Here is a 19,484-nt window from a genome sequence, read left to right as displayed (position 1 = left end):
GACCTTAATGTCATTTGCAAATTTACTAACCCAACCTTCTACTCTCTCACACAGGTAGTTTATAAAAATGACAAACAGTACTGGACCCAAAACAGATCCTTGCATATACCACTAGTAAATGAACGCCAGGATGAACATTTCCTATCAACCACCACCCTCTGTCTTCTTTCAGCTAGCCATCTGCTAAATTACCCTCAATCCCATGCCTCTGTATTTTCTGCAATAGCCTACCATGGAGAACCTTATCAAACGCTTTACTGAAATCCATATACACCACCTCAACTGCTTTACCCTCATCCACCTATTTGGTCACCTTCTCAGAGAACTCAATACGGTTTGTGAGGCATGACCTACCCTTCACAAAACAGTGTTGACTATTCCTAATCAACTTATTCCTTTCTAGATGATTATAAATTCTATCTCTTATAACCTTTTCCAACACTTTATCCACAATCGAAGTATGGCTCACTGGTCTATAATTACCAGGGTTGTCTCGACCCGTCTTCTTAAACAAGGGAACATTTGCTATCCTCCAGTCTTTTTTGCACTATTCCATAGACAACGATGATATAAAGATCAAAGCCAAAGGCTTCGCAATCTCATCCGTGGCTTCCCAGAGAATCCTAGGATAAATCCCATCTGGCCCAGGGGACTTATCTATCTTCACACTTTCCAGAATTGCTCACGCGTCCTTCTTGTGAACCTCAAACCCATCTAGTCTAGTAGCCTGTATCTCAATATTCTCCTCCAAAACATTGTCTTTTTCTAATGTGAATACTGATGAAAAATATTCATTTAACGCTTCCCCTATCTCCTTCGACTCCAAGCACAACTTCCCACTATTATCCTTGATTGGCCCTAATCATTCTTTTATTCCTGATATACCTATAGAAAGCCTTAGGGTTTTCCTTGATCCTATTCACCAATGACTTCTCAAGTTCCCTCCTGGCTCTTCTTAACTCTTTCTTTAGGTCTTTCCTGGCTAACCTATAATTGAGCGCTCTAACTGAGCCTTCACATCTCATCCTAACATATGCCTTCTTCCTCTTGACAAGAGATTCAACTTCCTTAGTAAACCTCAGTTCTCATGCTCAACAACTTCCTCCCTGCCTGACCGGTACATACTTATCAAGGGCCTGCAGCAGCTGTTCCTTGAACGCGCTCCACATTTCAATTGTGCCCATCCCCTGCAGTTTCCTTCCCCATCCTAGGCATTCTAAATCTTGCGAGATTGCATCGTAATGGCCTTTTCCCCAGCTCTAACTCTTGCCCTTCGGTATATACCTATCCCTTTCCATCGCTGAAGTAAACAAAATCAAATTGTGGTCACTATCACCAAAGTGCTCACCCACTTCCAAATCTAACACCTGGCTGGGTTCATTACCCAGTACCAAATCCAATGTGGCCTTGGTTCTTGTTGGCCTGTCTACATACTGTGTTAGGAATCATTCCTGCACACATTGAACAACTGACCCATCTAAAGTACTTGGACTATAGTATTCCCAGTCAATATTTGGAAAGTTAAAGACCCCCATCACAACTACCCTGTCACTCTCGCTCCTATCGAGGATCATCTTTGCTATCCTATCTCTACATCTCAGGAACTATTTGGAGACCTATAGAAAATTCCGAACAGGGTGGCCTCTCCTTTCCTGGTTCAAATCTCAGCCAATACGACCTCAGTAGATGAGTCCTCAAACATCCTTTCTGCCACCGTAATACTGTCCTTGACTAACAATACCACCATCCCACCCAACAGACTCTTGAAAAGTGGAATCTCAGACTTTCGAACAGTGGAATCCTCTGAATGCTGTATCTGCTTGGATTGCACTGAGTCACATCACTGTACTGCATGAGTTAGCTTCATGACCCCCAACTCAATTACAGAGCTCCTCACCTCACTGAACAGCCCTCTGGGAATGCCAACGTCTGTACTTCTCATATAAATTAACACCAAGCCACAGGAGGAGGCACAAGAATGGGGTGGACCAAAAACCTGAAAGTATAAGGCCATAAAAAATGTCAAAAATCACATAACACCAGGTTATAGTCCTGTTGGACTATAACCTGGTGTTGTGAGATTTTTAACTTTGTACACACCAGTCTAACACCGGCATCTCCAAATTAAAAAAGTGTCTACTCAGAGAGACAGGTAGGGTGGTTTAAGGAGGAAATTCCAGGTGATAGTACCTGAGAGCCTGACTGCTAATGCCTAGCAGATTCAGAATTCGGCCTTTGCCTCTGGTTTGGTATTGCTCTAATATTATTGCAATTGGAGAATCATGAACTTTGGGAATACTTTCTTCACCGAGAGCAAAAAAGGAAAAGAAGGAAAATCAGAAACAGGGCTGTCACCAGTTGCTATTGAGGTGATTGGTCCATCCTTTTCCACAGCCTACAGCAAAGGCCCTTAGACTCGTAAAGATAAGCGGCAGCATTTAACCCTGATTATAAGCCACCGATGTTTGGTTCCCAAGCACAGTGGTTACCTACTGGTTGATGTTGCTCTATTTCGAGTGCAGCCTGAGAGAAAGTCATCTGACTGTCCCTTTGCCACAGGTAGACTTGTCCTAGAGAACCAGACAGGAAGTCAAAATGAATCTTGCCTTCACTCATTGTGCAACTCACTTGGTCAATTGCTTCTCTATCAGTAAACAGCTTGACCTGTAAGGGTGCAACCACAGATTCACAGCTTGCTGATCAGTTGCCAGAAACGATCTCCTTCTACAAGACATTAAATGTTCAGGATAACATCCAAATGAGCCATAGAACTGGATCCCAACAATATTTGAAATTCTACATACTTGACAAATAAGAAAGGCTGGAGTAGGGCCCAAGTGGATTAAGGTTAATGGATATTGCTGTCCTAGACAGCACAAGGAAATAAAATTAAGGTAAATGATTCTTGCAATGCTACTCTGCAGTTCGGCTCCATGTTGCAAGCTGACCACTGTAGCTTTAAATTAAAGTGTAGTATGGATCACCAATGTGAGATCTGCTTTGGTGACGCATACAGCAAGAGGTTTAGGAATGATCTTTTAAACGGACATATGGGAACAGTAAAAAGGTCTTCTTCAAATCCTAAATCCACTTCCTATAACTGTATTATCAGTATTTTCTGGGGTGGCACTATGCAGGCAGCATTGGCTTAGGCCAGAGATTAATTAAAATCAGATGGAGCAGACAATATGAAGAATTGTTGGGATCTTTGGGGCTTTTTGTGATCTCCTATTTGAAAGAGCTGTGTAGGAGTCTGATGGTGGACCAATGAGTCTGCCCAATCAATAAATGTAAGGTTGCAATGTCCCAAGTGACCATCAGGCTCCTCTCTCATTGGTGGGAGAGAGAGAGAGAGAGAGAGAGAGAGAGAGAGAGAGAGATTAAATTCCTCATAGTATGGAAACAGGCCCTTCGGCCCAACAAGTCCATACTGACTTTCTGAAGAGTAACCCATTGAGACTCATTCCCCATATTTACCCCTGAATAATGCACCTAACACTATGGGCAATTTAGCATGGCCAATTCACCTATCTCTGGATTGTGGGAGGAAACTGGAGCACTTGGAGGAGATCCACGCAGACATGGGGAGAACGTGCAAATTCCACACAGGCAGTCGCCCGAGGCTGGAATCGAACCTGGGCCCCTGGCACTGTGAGGCAGCAATGCTAACAACTAAGCCACCGTGTCGCCTGAAAGAGATGGCTGCTGGTCATTTAACCTGAGGGTCACCACACCTCAGGCAAGGGGAGAGGGTGAAAAGGAGTGTCCTTCACAGTCACCTCAGCCAGTGCAGGAACTGAACTCACTCTGCTGGCATCACACATCAGCCATCCAACCAACTGAGCTAACTGACACTCAATCAACATAAGGTCTATTGAGGTCATGATGGTGTTAGTCAGGCTGAATCCCTGGTCTGGGCTAAATTGGCTGGTCTCAAGTCAGGGTGTTTGTGAGGGGATAGGGATTGTCTTCAGTGTCAATGGATTAAAGCAGGAAAAATCTGATGAAGTATCCCCATCTATTTGAGGTATAGGGGCTCAAATGATCTCCCAAGTCACAATTACATGAGCACTGCTTCTTCAATCACAAATGCCTGATTCGTCTTCATTATTGAGGCTCATATAGAAATAATGGCCACCTGAGCAAGATATCGAAAGGTGATTTTAGTCGCAGAAAGAAAAATGCTGGAGGAAATGGCCAGACTAATGTTTCACTCTCCGATTTCCCACAGGGCAAACGGTCCAGTCTCTCACATCTGGGAGGACCACGTGTATCCAGGATATTCTTGAACAACTCCCTATGGTCAGTTCAAGAGCTGAAATGGAGAAGTATCTGTACAGGTACCAGTTCATTCTTTTTATAATAGAAATGGTGTGTAGTGTGAGAGGTGAGGATAAGCCATAACAGAAACAGAAACTGATGGAGAAACTCAGCAGATCTGACAGCAGCTGTAGAGAGGGGAATAGAGTGAATGTTCCTCCAGTAAGACTCTTCTTCAGAAGTGGATGAAGACAGCTAATTTTCAGACCTCTGTCAACTCACCATTGTGGCATTGTCATTCGATGGATTGCATCAATGATGCTGTAGTGACTCACTTTAATTTGCTGAGCAAACAAACCACACACTTGATTAACAGCAGCAACCCAACCAAAACCAGGGACATAAGAGGCACACGTTTGTGTGTGTGTGTGTCTGTCTGGCTGCATATATGTGCGCATCTATGCGTGGGTAGATGGGGGTATTTGTGTCTCTGTGTCTGAGGGTCTGTGTGCATGCGTGGGGGGGGCGGGGGGGTGGGTGGTGGTGCCAGTGTCTGTCAGTCTGCACGTTTTGTGTGTGTGCACGCATGTATTTGTCTGTCAGTCTGCATGTGTGTGTGTGTGTGTCTGTCAGTTTACACATGCGTGGAGGAGTCTGTGTGTGTGTGTCTGTGTGTGTGTGTACGTGCTCGCACAATTGCAACTGGGGCACCAAACCTAATGCATCCAGTTTGATAAAATTGACAGAGTAGACAGGAGTTCTGCAAAGTTAGTGCAACACGTGTTACAACCTGCAGTTTAAGGGTTAAAATTTTACTCTGGAAAAAGCAAAGTGAACATAGATATGCTTTGTTTAGTTCACGATATGAGTACCTGCTTTATTTCTTCACAACTTGCGTCAGTAATTCAACTTCGGCTCTGCTGCACAAAGTTACGAGCTTGTCAGTTCCAAATCCCAGGAAGATACAGTATTATACATAATTGGAAATGAAATGCATTTGAAATTGAAAATTGTTATGACTAATTGAGTTCTAGTTCTTGCTCTTTCCTGATCTTTAAAACTGAGAAATTCTCTTCATTTTGCAAACTATACAACACAGGAACTGCTACAGCACTGAGTTACATTACAATCACAAAGATCCTTATTCATTTTCTTGATGTTATTTTTGCTGGTGTTGGACAATTCCCCATTGAAGCTATTGCAGGAATTCAACCTCGAGCTAATTAATCTTAACAGTTTGAGGTTTTAATGTGCTTTCTCTGCTTAAATTTCAATTTTACTGTCTAACTAACACTTTAGCCTGCTTCCTACAAAACACACATTGAAACAAAGTCTGCATCAGGTTGGCTCAGTTGGTAGGTAACTATCTTACCTCTGTGTCAGAGGTTGTCAGTTTGCTTGGGTTGGGACCTAATTATGCTGATGCCCTGTTGCAATGCCAAGCACGAGCTGCATTGTTGAGGTGGCATCCTTTATCTGAGATTTTAAATTACAGACCCATCTACTTCTTCACCAAGATGTTAATAACTAGAGGAAGGGTCAAGACTGCAGGGCATTGAGTTTGCACTCCATACTAAGGTAAGTACACATTTGTTTCTAAATAATTGGTTTGCAATTGTAATAAACTTGGCGCCATGAGAAACAGGAGCAAGAACAACAAAGTTTTCCAGGTGCTGTGGCCAATATTTCTCCATTCAATTCACCAGAATTCAGAAATTCACCAAAGATCCTCAGACATCACTTTCCAAGCCCTCAAGCACTTCCATCTGGAAGGACAAGGGCAGCAGCACCTTCGAGTTCCCCTCCAAGACACTCACTATCCTGACTTGGAAACATATCGCTGTTCCTTCGTTGTCGCCGGGTCAAATCCTGGAATTCCCTGGTCAGTCAGCAATGCCCACATCCCACAAAATGAATTTTAAAAATTAAATCATATCAGTATAGAAACAGGCCAACAAATCATTTGTTTCACTGTCTGTGCAGCAGATCTGTTGGTTTTGTTCTCTTACATGGCAATGACCACTCTATTTCAAAGGTTAATTTATTCATCCTTGGTACACATTGCACTGACCAAGGCTAACACATGCTTAATGGCAGGCAGCCATGATTGAACTATCGTTTAAACTTCCCCAACAGAGGGGGCAGTAAAGAGGACTAAGAACTATCCTCCCTTCCCCACTTAGAAATGCATATATTAAAATGTTAAATGTCTAAATACACAATTTCCTGCAATAAAGGTCAAGTTAAAAATATGATGTGAGTAAACCAACATCAATACTAACTGAAATTTAACAGGTTGGGTTTTATAGTAACCACAACTAAAACATCCATGCACATGTGAAAAATGAATTTCCTTAACACCAGTGTGTGATTAGAAACATTTCAGCATTTGACAAGAAATAATATTTTTCTCCTTCTTTCTCCACATATTTCCAAACAACATATCTGCTTTCTATCTCTCGCTCTCTGGGTATCCTCTCTAATTTTTTTTATCTTGACTCTGCTCTCTCAACATTTCTGTGTCAATCTTGAACTTTGATGACTAACTCCAATTATCATTTCTGTGACACTGATTTATCTTAGCCAAATTCCCTAACTCACTTTGCTCTACCAGTGGATTCTATATAACTGGTAAGCTTTCTATTAATTTTGACTTTCATATTTTCTTTCACTGTGCACTGCAGGAGGCATTTCAGAAAGTTATCATGCTCATTCCTTGTCCAATTTCAATAATCCACATGATACTGACAGAGTCTTTCTCCAATATTCACTAGATATTTATGTGCACCTAATCTCTTTATAACAACGGCACTCACATGATTCTGTTTATGACGCTGATTATATTTTACCATAATCTTCTGACCAGCACTGAATTCTTTAAGTTTCAGGACTGTTGTGTCCTGCTTTTCTCTTGCTCTACTATTTAGCTCAGGCACAATGAAACAAACTCTTGACTTGGAAATACATTTACACACTAATTCACAATGTGAATAACCTGTTCTGGACTTATTCTGTATGAAAACAGAAATTGTCCAGCCTATGTCAAAGAAAACATAGAAATTGCAGCCTAACGCGTACAGTGGCAAAGATCCCATCACAATCTGCATACGTCCAGCTGCAGCAACATTCAATGGATTATGTCATGGTATTAAAGTGTAATCAACTTAATTCTTACTCAGAAATAGTTCACACTCTTCTGACGTAAACTATGTGCCATTATCCGATAATCCATAAATTTTAAAACAACTTCTCAAAACTTCAATATGTTTGGCACCTGTGATATTGGGAATAGACTTAACATTTATGCAGTTAACGTGGCTATCAATGAAAATATGGTTCACTTTCCCTTCCACTTCAGGGAAATCAACATCTACTCATTCCTGTACTTTTCTTGTGCTTAACCAAGCTTTTCCCCACCAAGCCAGCCCTTTACTTACTATTCCTAAATATGTACAATTGCCTAGTATGCAAAACATCAGCAAGATATTATCCTTTATCTTGACTTCAACCTTGAGAGGCCTAACGTTATCATTTGGTTCTCCTTGCTCAATTTTATGCTTCTTTGCACTTTCCCAATGTCAGATATACTCTTACTGATTCCTACTGTATATAACTTGACCATGTTTAACTAAATTTTATGAATTCAATTTCTTCCTATCAGTGAGATATTGTTCTCACACTAATAAACATGGCAAGTTATGGGAAATAGTGTGGATAATGAAGTAATGGCTAGCATCATCACATTCCACCTCAACAATAACTTCATCTAACTCTGGGATGCTGATATGGGAAAATCTAGTCAGTTTCACATCAGTTATGCCTAAAGGAATGTGACTTAGGGATTTATTGTACTGTCCTTATGAACTAACAGACAGCTGCAATTGACTAAATAAGCTGTGAATCTCCAGTTTTCATTTCTACTGTCGATGCTGGATCTATCCCACCTTTTTATTCTCATCTTTCATATGCTTGCTTTCTTGCTTTCAGACGGAGTTTAAATCTTGATTTTCCTGCTCAATAACATCAGCTTCTGTTTCCATATCAATGCATTTGAGGATTTCCAGATTTCTGAACTAGCATGGATCTACCATGAATGTGATCTGGTGCAGGGTTGTGACCTGGAGTTCTACCGCAACGCCGTTTCCTCTACTCCTGAATCTGTGTTGAATTCTCAAAATTTTTACACTTTATGACAATGTGTTAGATGAGGCGAGTGAAGGCATAGTACCTAAGTTCTCAAATTACATCAAGATAGGTGGTAGAGCATGTTGTTAAGAAGATATAAGGAGGTTGCAGATGGTTGAACGAATGGCCAAAAAAAGTCTGACAGATGGGGGTGTAACATGGGAAAATTTGAAGTTATTCACTTTGCCCAGGAAGAATAAAAATGCAGAGTATAACTCATATGGAATACAACTCTCGACTTCTGAAGTGCAGAGCATTTACGCGCTCCAGTGCGCGAATCACAAAACGTGCAGTTACAGTAGGTAATCAAGGTGGCTAAGGGGATGTAATGTTACAAGATGAATCGAATGTAAACGTAAGGATGCTATGCTTCAGTTATCCTGACAGGTTCATTTGAAATCACAAGCTTTTCATCAGGTGAAGTGAAGAGAAGTTGTGTGACCTCTGACTTTGTCCATCCCAGTCCAAAACCAGTAGCTTCACATCATCAGTTATTCTGACCACATCTTGAATACCATGTGCAGTTTTGGTCTCTTTATTTAAGGAAAGATGTGAATACATTGGAAGTTTTAAAGAGGAGGTTAACTGGATTTATATCTTGAACATCACAGACGATACCCTGCCTTATAGATGATACACTGGATTGACTGAGGCTTGTTCTCACTGGAATTTAGAAGACTGACAAGTAACTCTACTGAAGCCTGTAAGATCCTGAATAATCCTAACAGTATGGAATGATGACGTGGAATCCAGAACTAGGGGGCACGGTTTTAAAATTAGGAGTTGATCTTTTAGAACAGTGTTGAGAACTTTTTTTTCTCTCTGAGGGTTTAGAGATTTTGGAATTCTCTGCCGCAAAAGGTGGTGGAGGTGGGTCATTGAATATTTTTAAGGCAGAGATAGATTCTTGTCAGGTAAGGGAATCAAAGATAGATGGATACGAATGTGGAATTAAAAATACAAATAGATCAACTCTGATTTTATTGAATGATGGGGCAGGCTCAAGAGGTCAGATGGTCTTCTTATTAGTTAATTTATATGAAAAATAAACTTAGCCAGATTTGATCAATGTGTAGGGACTCCTCCAAAAGTGAGTTCATCAGAGGGCAGCGAGATTGGTCTCAACTAGGATATTCTCCCATCACTTTCTCCTGATAGCTGTCAGGGCCGTTTATGAAAATGAGTGACAATTGAAATCAGGAATTGCGTTGGGAGGGGTGGTGAATGGTAGTGTAACTCTGTGCTGGTTACAACAAGTAGTCCCTCCAGTACAACAATGATTACACTTCAAGACTGCCTTTCAGGCTATGAAATGCTTCAACACAATCTAAGGCCTTGAAAGATGCTGTATCAGTACAAGTCGTTTATCTTTCTAATAACATTAACATATGCTCACTATAGGCTAAAAATATGATTTCACTCCATCCCACAACTTCATTGTAACTAGGAAAAACTTCTGTTTTTGTTTCAGATTTCCGACATCCCCAGTTCTTTGTTTTGTACTTTGGAAATAAGCAATCTTTGTACGGAGTGAATTTCTAAACCATTCATTTATGGGATGTCGGCATCATTGGCTAAGTCAACGTTTATTGTTATCCCTAATTGCTCAGAGGTCTGTTAAGAGTAAACCGCATTGCCCCATGCATCTGAAATCACATTTATGCCAGACCAGGCAGGTTCCTTTACTAAAGGAAATTTCCGAACTAGATGGTTTTTTTCCGACAATAGACAATAAATTAATGGTCATCAATAGACTCTTAATTCCAGATTTTTATTGGATTCAAATTCCACCATCTGCCATGTCAGGATTCAAACCTGGGTGCCCAGACATTGCGTGGGTCTCTGGATTAATCGTTTCGTGAAAATACCATTCGTCTCTGTAGTTGAAAGTTCATTTTGGGGTCAAACATGACACCATGATCTTGAAAAGTGAAGATCAGCCTCAGAGTGGCCAGGGAGCAGAGCCTGAGGCAGTGCCTGAAGACAAGGGTTTCAATTTTCCCAATACATAATTGGAAGTGCATTTCCGCTCATTGGCCACTGTATGTCAGAAAAGTAGGTATGGCTACATTTTAAATCAGGAACAAATTGAAACTTGATAAAATACCCGAGGGCAGACTGATATGTCAAGGACATACAGTAATTCACCCTGACCACTGCAGTATTGCTCAGGCACTGATTTATTCTTCATACACTCTACTATTTACTTAACAGAAACAAGTTGGATGCAGTGAGTATATTGGCAGCCACACGACTTGCTCCCACTATGAAGCCTTTGCTCCAGAGGGATTTGCCTTTGCTTAAGCCCTGACACCCAGTTAGATAGCACTATAATGAACTTGACAGCCACATATTCCAAGCAGGCTATCAGTTAGTCAGTATGTTTCCCTCACTCATTGAAGTTGTGTACAATGCGCTGGCAACAGTTCCATCTCTGGATGCCACGAGTGTTTCATTGGAATTAGTGCACGATAAAGTTACCTTTAGTTGCATTTTCCACAGGACCAATCACACACAATTTAATCACCAATCAAAATTGCGAAATATATCTCCCAGACTCAGTTATGATAGGAAAGATGTTGGAAGGAGAGTTCAGGTGAAGCACTTCATTCAATCTAGTTTGCTGCATCCACTGCTCACAATGTGGTCTCCGCTACAATGGGGAAATGAAGCATAGACTGGGTGACACCTGTGTCCTGATGAAGGGCTTTTGCCCGAAACGTCGATTTCAAAGCTCCTTGGATGTTGCCTGAACTACTGTGCTCTTCCAGCACCACTAATCCAGAACATGTATTGGCAGTCCTGGCAATCCCAACATTAAAGGACAGACTAGTTCCAGCATTTGATGGTCCCTTCAGATTTCTGGCATCTGTAGTATTTCACTGTTATTGGAAATATCGATGTTGGGTAACAACAGGACTGCACTTGGCTGTGATGTCCTTTCATGTGGGATTGCTGCCCACGTTGTGATTTCCCAAATATTCAGTCACCTGCATGAGATGGCAAGCACTGCCTGGTACTGTTGAGTTAAGACCTTCAGGGATTGAGGGAAGGCATTCAACTGGGTGAAGGGGAAGGGAGACATGCTTTTTAATTCCTCTTGATTTGCAAGATGAGTAGATGGAATTTGGGTACAGGTCAGTTGAAAGGTGGAATAGGTTTGAGGCAGTGAATGGCCTACTCCTGTTCCTATATTCCTACACAAGCCTAACACTGGACTGAGAAATATATTGGAATTTTTGAGACAATTCTTTCCAGTGTATGGGGAATATTAATAACTGGTCAAGATAAAGACATTCTAGTCAGATCCCATTGTTAAGGATGTCATGGTTACCCCTTAGGTAAAGGAGCAACTTTTTATTATCCTACTTCAGTCAAACACCCAATAATAGAATCCATGAACATAAGAAATAGAAGTAGGAGTAGACCATTTGGTCCTTTGAGACTGCTCCACCATTCCATATGATCATCATAGATCTTCTCCCTAAACACCTTGATGCACCATCCCCATATGCATTAATGCCATAAAATTCACCTAATTTTATGATGAATTTATCCAAGATCTGAGCATTCACAACTTTTTGAAATAGGGAATTTCAATGATTCACAAACCTTTGAGTAAAGAAATTGCTCCTTATCTCTGTCCCAAATGGACATAATTATTTTGAATTTTGACTTTCAAATTTGATTTCTAAAGCTCCTTGAGTGGAGGGAACTAAGATTAGTGTTTTGGGTCAATGATGTATTTGAATTGACATTTTAATTATTTATTAAGGGATGTTTAAGCATCCTTGTTCCTGTACTCAAACAGGCCATGGATCAACTCTGCTACCATGACAGCAGGATTCCATAATCAAAGACAACACCCCTTTACAGGATTGGCCAGACCTACCCTGCCATTATACACAAACATACAAATTAGGAGCAGGAGTAGGCCATTTGGCCCCTTGAGCGTGTACCTTTATTTGAAAAGATCACAGCTGGCCTGACTGTAACCTCAAATCCACAGTCCCTCCCATACCTGATAATCAATCACTCCTTTGCTTTCTAAAGATCTATTCACCTTTGTCTTAAAAATACTCAAAGACTTTGCTTTGACCACCTCTTGAAGCAGAGAGTTCCAAAGACACACAACACTCAGAGAAAAAACATTGCTTCAACTTGTCAAGTCGCCTTAGGATCTTGTATATTTCAATGAAGTTGCTTCTTCTAAACTCCAGCAGACACAAGCCTTGTCTTTCTTCATCAGGAAATCCATTTATTCCAGCTATTAGTCCAGTAAAACTTCTCTGAATTGCTTTCAATATTTTAAAATTAAATGAGGAGACTGTACACAGTTTTCCAGATATGACCAATATTGTAGAGAATAATCCAAAACTGCACACATTATTCCAGGCGTGGCTTCAGCAATGCCTTGTATAACTGAAGCATAACCTCCTTATTTTTGTCTTCAATTCCCTTTGCAATAAGCAAAAACATTCTATTAACTTTCCTCATTACTTGCTGCTACTTCAGCCTAGCCTTTTATGATTCATGCATTTGGACATCCAGAGTCCTCTGCCTTTGAGAGCTCCACAATCTCTCATGGTTCAAATAATATGCCTTTTCTAAATTCTCCTGCCAAAACAAACTATTGCACATTTTCCTACATGATACACCATTTTTCGGATATTTTCCCACTCACGTCACCTATCTGAATTCTTTTGCAGCCTCCTTACATTGTCTTTACAATTTAGTTTTCTACGTGTCTTTATGTCATCAGCAAATTTAGCAAGAATACCTTAGGTCCCTTCGTCCATTGATAAAAATTGTAAAAAATGAAAAACTCCTTCAGGCAGGTATGAGGATTCTGCCTACAAAAGACTTTACAAATCAAACTATTATCTTCATCTCTGTACGATATGGACCATGGCATGTAATGTTGTTACATCACATCAAAGAGATTTGGTCATTTCCAACTGTACTGTCCATGCTTGATTATAGGAGCCAAGTGACTGGATTGTTGCCCAACATTCGTACCTTGGATCACTGCAAATACCTGCAACTAAAGCTTTGTAGGAGGTAATGGTTCAGGAAGAATTAATGTGCATATTTCATTGACAATGCAGGAATAAGGATGTTCTATTGAGATGCATGCAGTATACAAAACAAGGTAAACGAGCCTGTAGCACAGATTGAAATCAGCAGATATGATGTGGCTATCACAGAAATGTGGCTGCAAGGGGATCAGGGCTGGGAACTAAATATCAAAGGATACACATCCTATTGAAGGGACAGGCAGATAGGCTGAGAGAGTAGGGTTGCCTTGTTCGTGAGAAATTAAATTAAATCGATTGCAAGAAGTGATTTAGAGTCAGAAGATAAAGAAGCTGTGCAGATGGAGTTGAGGAACTGCAAAGGAAAGAAGACCCTGATGGGAGGTGTGCACAGGCCTGCCCTCAGTCATTAGGATGTGGGGAAGAAAATAAATCAGGAACTGGAAAAAGCATGTAAATAAGGCATGATTACAATAAACCTGGGGGACCTCAATATGCAGGTGGACTTTGAAAAACAGATTCTTCACAGAACGCAAGGAATTTGTGGAATGTCTACAAGATGCTTTTTGGAGCAGCTATGACACAGCCCACTAAGTAGCAGGCATTTCTGGATTTGGTGATATATGATGAGGCAGACTTGATTGGGAAGGAACCCCCAAGAAAGGAGTGACAATAGTATGATAGAAATTATCCTGCAGCTTGAAACAGAGAAACTAGAATCAGATGTAACGGTATTAGACTTGAGTATAGTTAACCTGAAAGACATGAGGGAGGAGTTGACCAGAGCTGATTGCAAGGGGAGCCGAGCAGGGAAGATGGTGGAGCAGCAATGGCAGGATTTTCTGGGAGTAATTCGGGAGGGACAGCAGAAATTCATCCCAAGGAAGAAGAAACATACCAAGAGGAGGATGAAGCAACCAGGACTGACCAGGGAAATCAGGGACAGCATAAAAGCAAAAGAGAAAGCAGACAAGGTGTGAGAGATTAGTGGGAAGCCAGAGGATTGGGAAGCCTTTAAAAACAAGCAGTCGATAACTAAAAAAGGAAGGTCGTTTCTAATATAATGTGGCAGTCTCGTTCCTGTGAGATCTCAAATGAAAAGAAAATTGTGCAATAACCATACATTTAAAGTAATAGGGCTGGAATCACGTTATAGCCAATACAAGTGAGGAAAGCTCGCGTTCTACAAATAATGGTCTAAGTTCTTCCATCACGTTATAGCCAAATCATGCTGCCAAAATGAACGTTATAGCAGAATTATCTGTAATGGAGGTGGAGGGGAGAAAATGAAATATGAGAGTTATCTAGCTAGTAATATGAAAGAAGTTTGCAAGAGCTTTTTAGAAGATATCCAAAAGGTAGAGAGGCAACAGTGGATATTAGACCATTGGAAAATGAGGCTGGAGAAGTAGTAATGGGAAACAAAGGAACAGCAGAGGAACTGAAGAGGTGCTTTGCATCAGCTTTCACAATGGAAGGCACCAGAAGCATATCAGAACTTCAACAGAGTCAGGGCGCATAGGTGAGTGTAGTGGCCATCACTAAGAAGATGTTTGAAGGTGGATAAATCACCTGGACCATATGGACTACATCCCAGAGTTCTGAATGAGATAGCTGAGGCATTGGCGATGATCTTTCGGGAATCACTGGAGTCAGGAAGAGTCCCAGGGGACTGGAAAATGGTTAATGTAACACCCCTGTTCAAGAAGGGAGGGAGACAGAAGACAGAAAACTACAGGCCAGTTAGAATGACTTTGCTCATTAATAAGATTTTTGAGAGTCCACTAGGAAGGATGAGATCGCGGAGTACTTAGAACAACGCGGTAAACGAGGGCTGAGTCAGCATTGCTTCGTGAAGAGCAGGTCTTGTCTGATAAATCAGTTAGAATTCTCTGAGGAGGTTAAGAGCAAATTAGACAAAGGATAGCCATTGGATCTGATCTATTTGGATAAGGTACTGCACAGTAAGCTGTTAAATAAGGTTAGAGTCAATGGTGTTAGAGGCAAGGTAGTAGCATGGATACAGAATTGGTTGATGGCAGAAAGCAGAGAATAGGGATAAAGGGTTCTATTTCAGGATGACAGCCGGTGACTAGTGGAGTTCTACAGGCTCAGGCCACAGGCTAATGTTGAGACCACAACGATTCATATATATATTAAAGATTGTGACAAAGGGACTAAGGGCATTGTTGCTACGTTTGCAGATGACACAAAGGTAGGCAGAGTGACAGGTAGTGTTGAGGATGCAGGGAGGCTATGGATGATATTGATAGGCTAGGAGAATGGACAGAGAAGTGGCACTAGGCCAACCCTTCCAAGGAATGGAATGGCACAATGTTATTATCGCTGGGCTGTTAAACAAGAGACCCAGCCAATGATCTGGGAACCTCGGTTCAAATCCCACCATGGCAGATGGTGGAATTTTAATTCAATTTAAAAATTCTGCAATTAAGAGTGAAATGATCAGGAATCCATTGTTGGATGTTGGAAAAACCCATCAGGTTCATTAATGTCCTTTAGGGAAGGAAACTGCCATCCTTACCTGGTCTAGCCCACATGTGACATCAGACCCACAGCGATGTGGTTGACTTTTAACTGCCCTTTTGCTCATTAATGATGGGTAATTGGTTATTGTTGAGATTTATAAGAGTCCACTATGAAGAATGAGATTACGGAGAACTTGGAAGAGCATGGTAAACTAGGGCTGGCCAATCCAGCAATGCTGTCATCCCGTGAATGAATTTTAAAAAAAGATGGTTTACAATATGGAAAGTGTGACGATGCATTTTGTAGGAAGAAGAGAGGCATAGAGTACTTTTTTTAAAATGGGAAAAGACTTCAAAAATCTGAAATACAAAGGGTCTTGGGAGTCCTTATTCAGGATTCCCTTAAGGTTCACATTCAGATTTAGTTGGCAGTTAGGAAGTTAAATGCAATGTTAGCATTGTTTCAAGAAGACTAGAATATAAAAGTAGAGATGTGCTGCTGAGGCTGTGGTCAGACCATATTTGGAATATTGTGAGCAGTTCTGAGCTTCGCATCTAAAGAAAGATATGCTGGCCTGGAGGGATCTAGGGGCAGGTACAAGAATGATCCCAGAATGAACAGCTTGTCATATAGGCGGCATGGTGGCACAGTGGTTAGCACTGCTGCCTCACAGTGCCAGAGACCTGGGTTCAATTCCCGCCTCAGGCGACTGACTGTGTGGAGTTTGCACATTCTCCCCGTGTCTGCGTGGGTTTACTCCGGGTGCTCTGGTTTCCTCCCACAGTCACAAAGATGTGCAGGTTAGGTGAATGGGTCATGCTAAATTGCCCATAGTGTTAGGTAAAGGGGTAAATGTTGGGGAATGGGTGGGTTGTGCTTCGGCGGGTCGCTGTGGACTTGTTGGGCCGAAGGGCCTGTTTCCACACTGTAAGTAATCTAATCTAATAAGGAGAATTGGGGACTCTGGGTCTATACATGATGGAGGATCTGACTGAAACCTACAGAATACTGAGACACCTGCATAGAGTGGACATGGTGAAGATGTTTCCACTAGGATGAGTGACAGCCTTACAGTGAAGGGATGACCTTACTGAACTGAATTGAGCAGGAATTTCTTCAGCCAGAGGGTGGTGAATTTATGCAACAGAGTGTCTTTAAGACAGTGAGAGATAGGTTAGGGATTGGTAAGAGGATCAAGGGTTATGGGGAGAAGGCAGGAGAATAGATTGGAGAAACGTATGATGAATGATCATTTGGAAGATCAATGTGCTGAATGGCCTAATTCTGCTCCAATATCTTATGGTCTGTTAATGTCTCACATGCGCCTGTGGAGAAAGCAAGTTCTACACTAGCCTTTGTATGGAGCGTATGTATTCTGTACAGCTCCTGAAAATCCTATCAACTATGCCTGGCTAGTAATGTATTTGTAATTAATGCTCTCATGCAATAATTCACCTTGTTAACTAATAACAGTGCCTCTTCTGTGAAGACTTGACAGTGGTGCATCCTAAATTAGTGATAGTCAGACAAGCCTGAGACAAAGAAGGATTGGTGTCACCCAAGCTATTTCAAACAACCTTTTCTCTGAACCATGTACTGGCAGAGGTGGTACTGCCACGTACCTGATTGCCATGAGATGACAGGCATGGCAATCAGGTAATACCCCTAGGACACAACCGAAAAGGTCCAGCTCTGTAGGTCCAGACTTGTTGGACCTGATTTTAGAGCTATAAGTGAGGCAGTTTTGAGTGAGCTACAGAATTCCCAAAAGCCTCTTCTAGGATGACTGCAGTCTGGATTTCAAAACAGACAATAGCACTAACAAGACATTGGTGCAGGCAACTGTGACATAGAGTTATAGAGATGTAGAATATGGAAACAGACCCTTCGGTCCAACTTGTCCATGCTGACCAGATATCCCAACCTAATATAGTCCTATTTGCCAGCACTTGGCCCAACTCCTTCTAAACCCTTCCTTATTCATTTACACACCCAGATGCCTTGTAAAATGTTTAATTGTACCAGCCTTGACCACTTCCTCTGGCAGCTCATTCCTTACACGCATCACCCTATGTGTGAAAAAGTTAACCCTTAGCTCCCTGCTAAATCCTTCCTCTCACACCCTAAACCTATGCCCACTAGTTCTGGATTCCCCCACCCCAGGAAAAAGACCTTGTCTATTTACCCTATCCATGCCCCTCATAATTTTATAAACTTCTATAAAGGTCACCCCTCAGCCTCCAATGTTCCAGGGAAAACAGCCCCAGCCTATTCAGCCTCTGTCTGTAGCTCAAATTCCCCAGTCCTGGCAACATCCTTATACATCTTTTCTGAACCCTTACAAGTTTCACAACATCCTTTCCTATTGGAGGGAGACCAGAATTGCACACAAAATTCCAAAAATGGCCTAACCAATGTCCTGGACAGCTGCAACATGACCTTGTAGGGGACAAAGAAATAGTGACTAACAATATTGGCAGCATCTGTCAATTTCAGATTACAGAATTGAGCCATCAAACGTCCAATTTGGAAGGTATCTAATTTACCTGCTTTGTATGCAATTTCTGCGGCAGGATTTGTGCTTCTACAATCCACACACTCATAACAACCAGGAGCAGAATATTGGATTTTTAATCTTGAGTGAGGTCCCTGCTGCATATCCTGAAACTCATTATTACACACAAAGCAGCTAACTGAGAAACAGCTTTGATCAAACTCAGATGTGTTTTCATTATCACTAACAATGTAAAGATTCTACACATGGTTTTCTTTCTTCCAGCCCCAACCCTCAAAATCCATGAGCAGCTACATTCCCAGCAGCCAGCAGCTCCACTGCTGTGAAATCCCGGGGTTATGAGTGTAGATTATCTATCAATATATATCTGATTCTAAAGACCAGTCAGTGATGAACAAGTGAGGCACCAACTCTGTGTTGTTTGGCAGACCATGTCATGGTATATCTGTGTGTAATTGTGCACATTATACACATCCTGATTCTAACTGGGCACCCACAGAGGGATGCTTCACTCTTGACTTTCCATCATGGCATTATCGCTGAACTTTTAATCCAAAGACCCAGGTAATGTTCTGGAGGCCCAGGTTCAAATCCTGCCATGGCAGATGGTGGAATGTGTATCGAATAAAAATCTGGAATTAAAAGTCTATTGATGAACAAGAAACCATTGTCGATTGTTGGAAAAATTTGATTCACACTAATGTCCTTTAGGGACGGAAACTGCCATCCTTACTTGTTCTGGCCTTCACATGACTCCAGAGCCACAGCAGTGCAGTTGACACTTAACTGCCCTCTGGGCAATTAGGGATGGGTAATAAATGCTAGCCTAGCCAGCAATGCCCTTATCCCATGAATGAGTAGGGAAAAAAAACATTTGTACATTTATTTTCAATTCAAAATTCACTGAATGGCTGTTTATCACATCCAGGTTGTAATGATGCCCATTGAGCAAAGAGAAAACAAAGGAACCGACTTGAGTATAATGCAGGACAGTTCACAAA

At 41.4% G+C, this 19,484-nt stretch overlaps 1 protein-coding gene across 8 annotated transcripts in view; it reads right to left on the bottom strand.

Moving 5' to 3' along the window:
* LOC140494165 (alpha-1,2-mannosyltransferase ALG9-like) overlaps window positions 1-19,484 on the bottom strand; it is a 276,263-nt gene that overhangs the window by 87,578 nt on the left and 169,201 nt on the right. The window lies entirely within an intron of this gene.

The sequence above is a fragment of the Chiloscyllium punctatum genome, chromosome 23 (genome assembly GCF_047496795.1).
Source record: "Chiloscyllium punctatum isolate Juve2018m chromosome 23, sChiPun1.3, whole genome shotgun sequence".
In the NCBI taxonomy this organism is placed as follows: domain Eukaryota; kingdom Metazoa; phylum Chordata; class Chondrichthyes; order Orectolobiformes; family Hemiscylliidae; genus Chiloscyllium; species Chiloscyllium punctatum.
The sequence above is the reverse complement of the archived record's forward strand: the minus strand, read 5'-3'. Positions and strand labels throughout refer to the sequence as shown.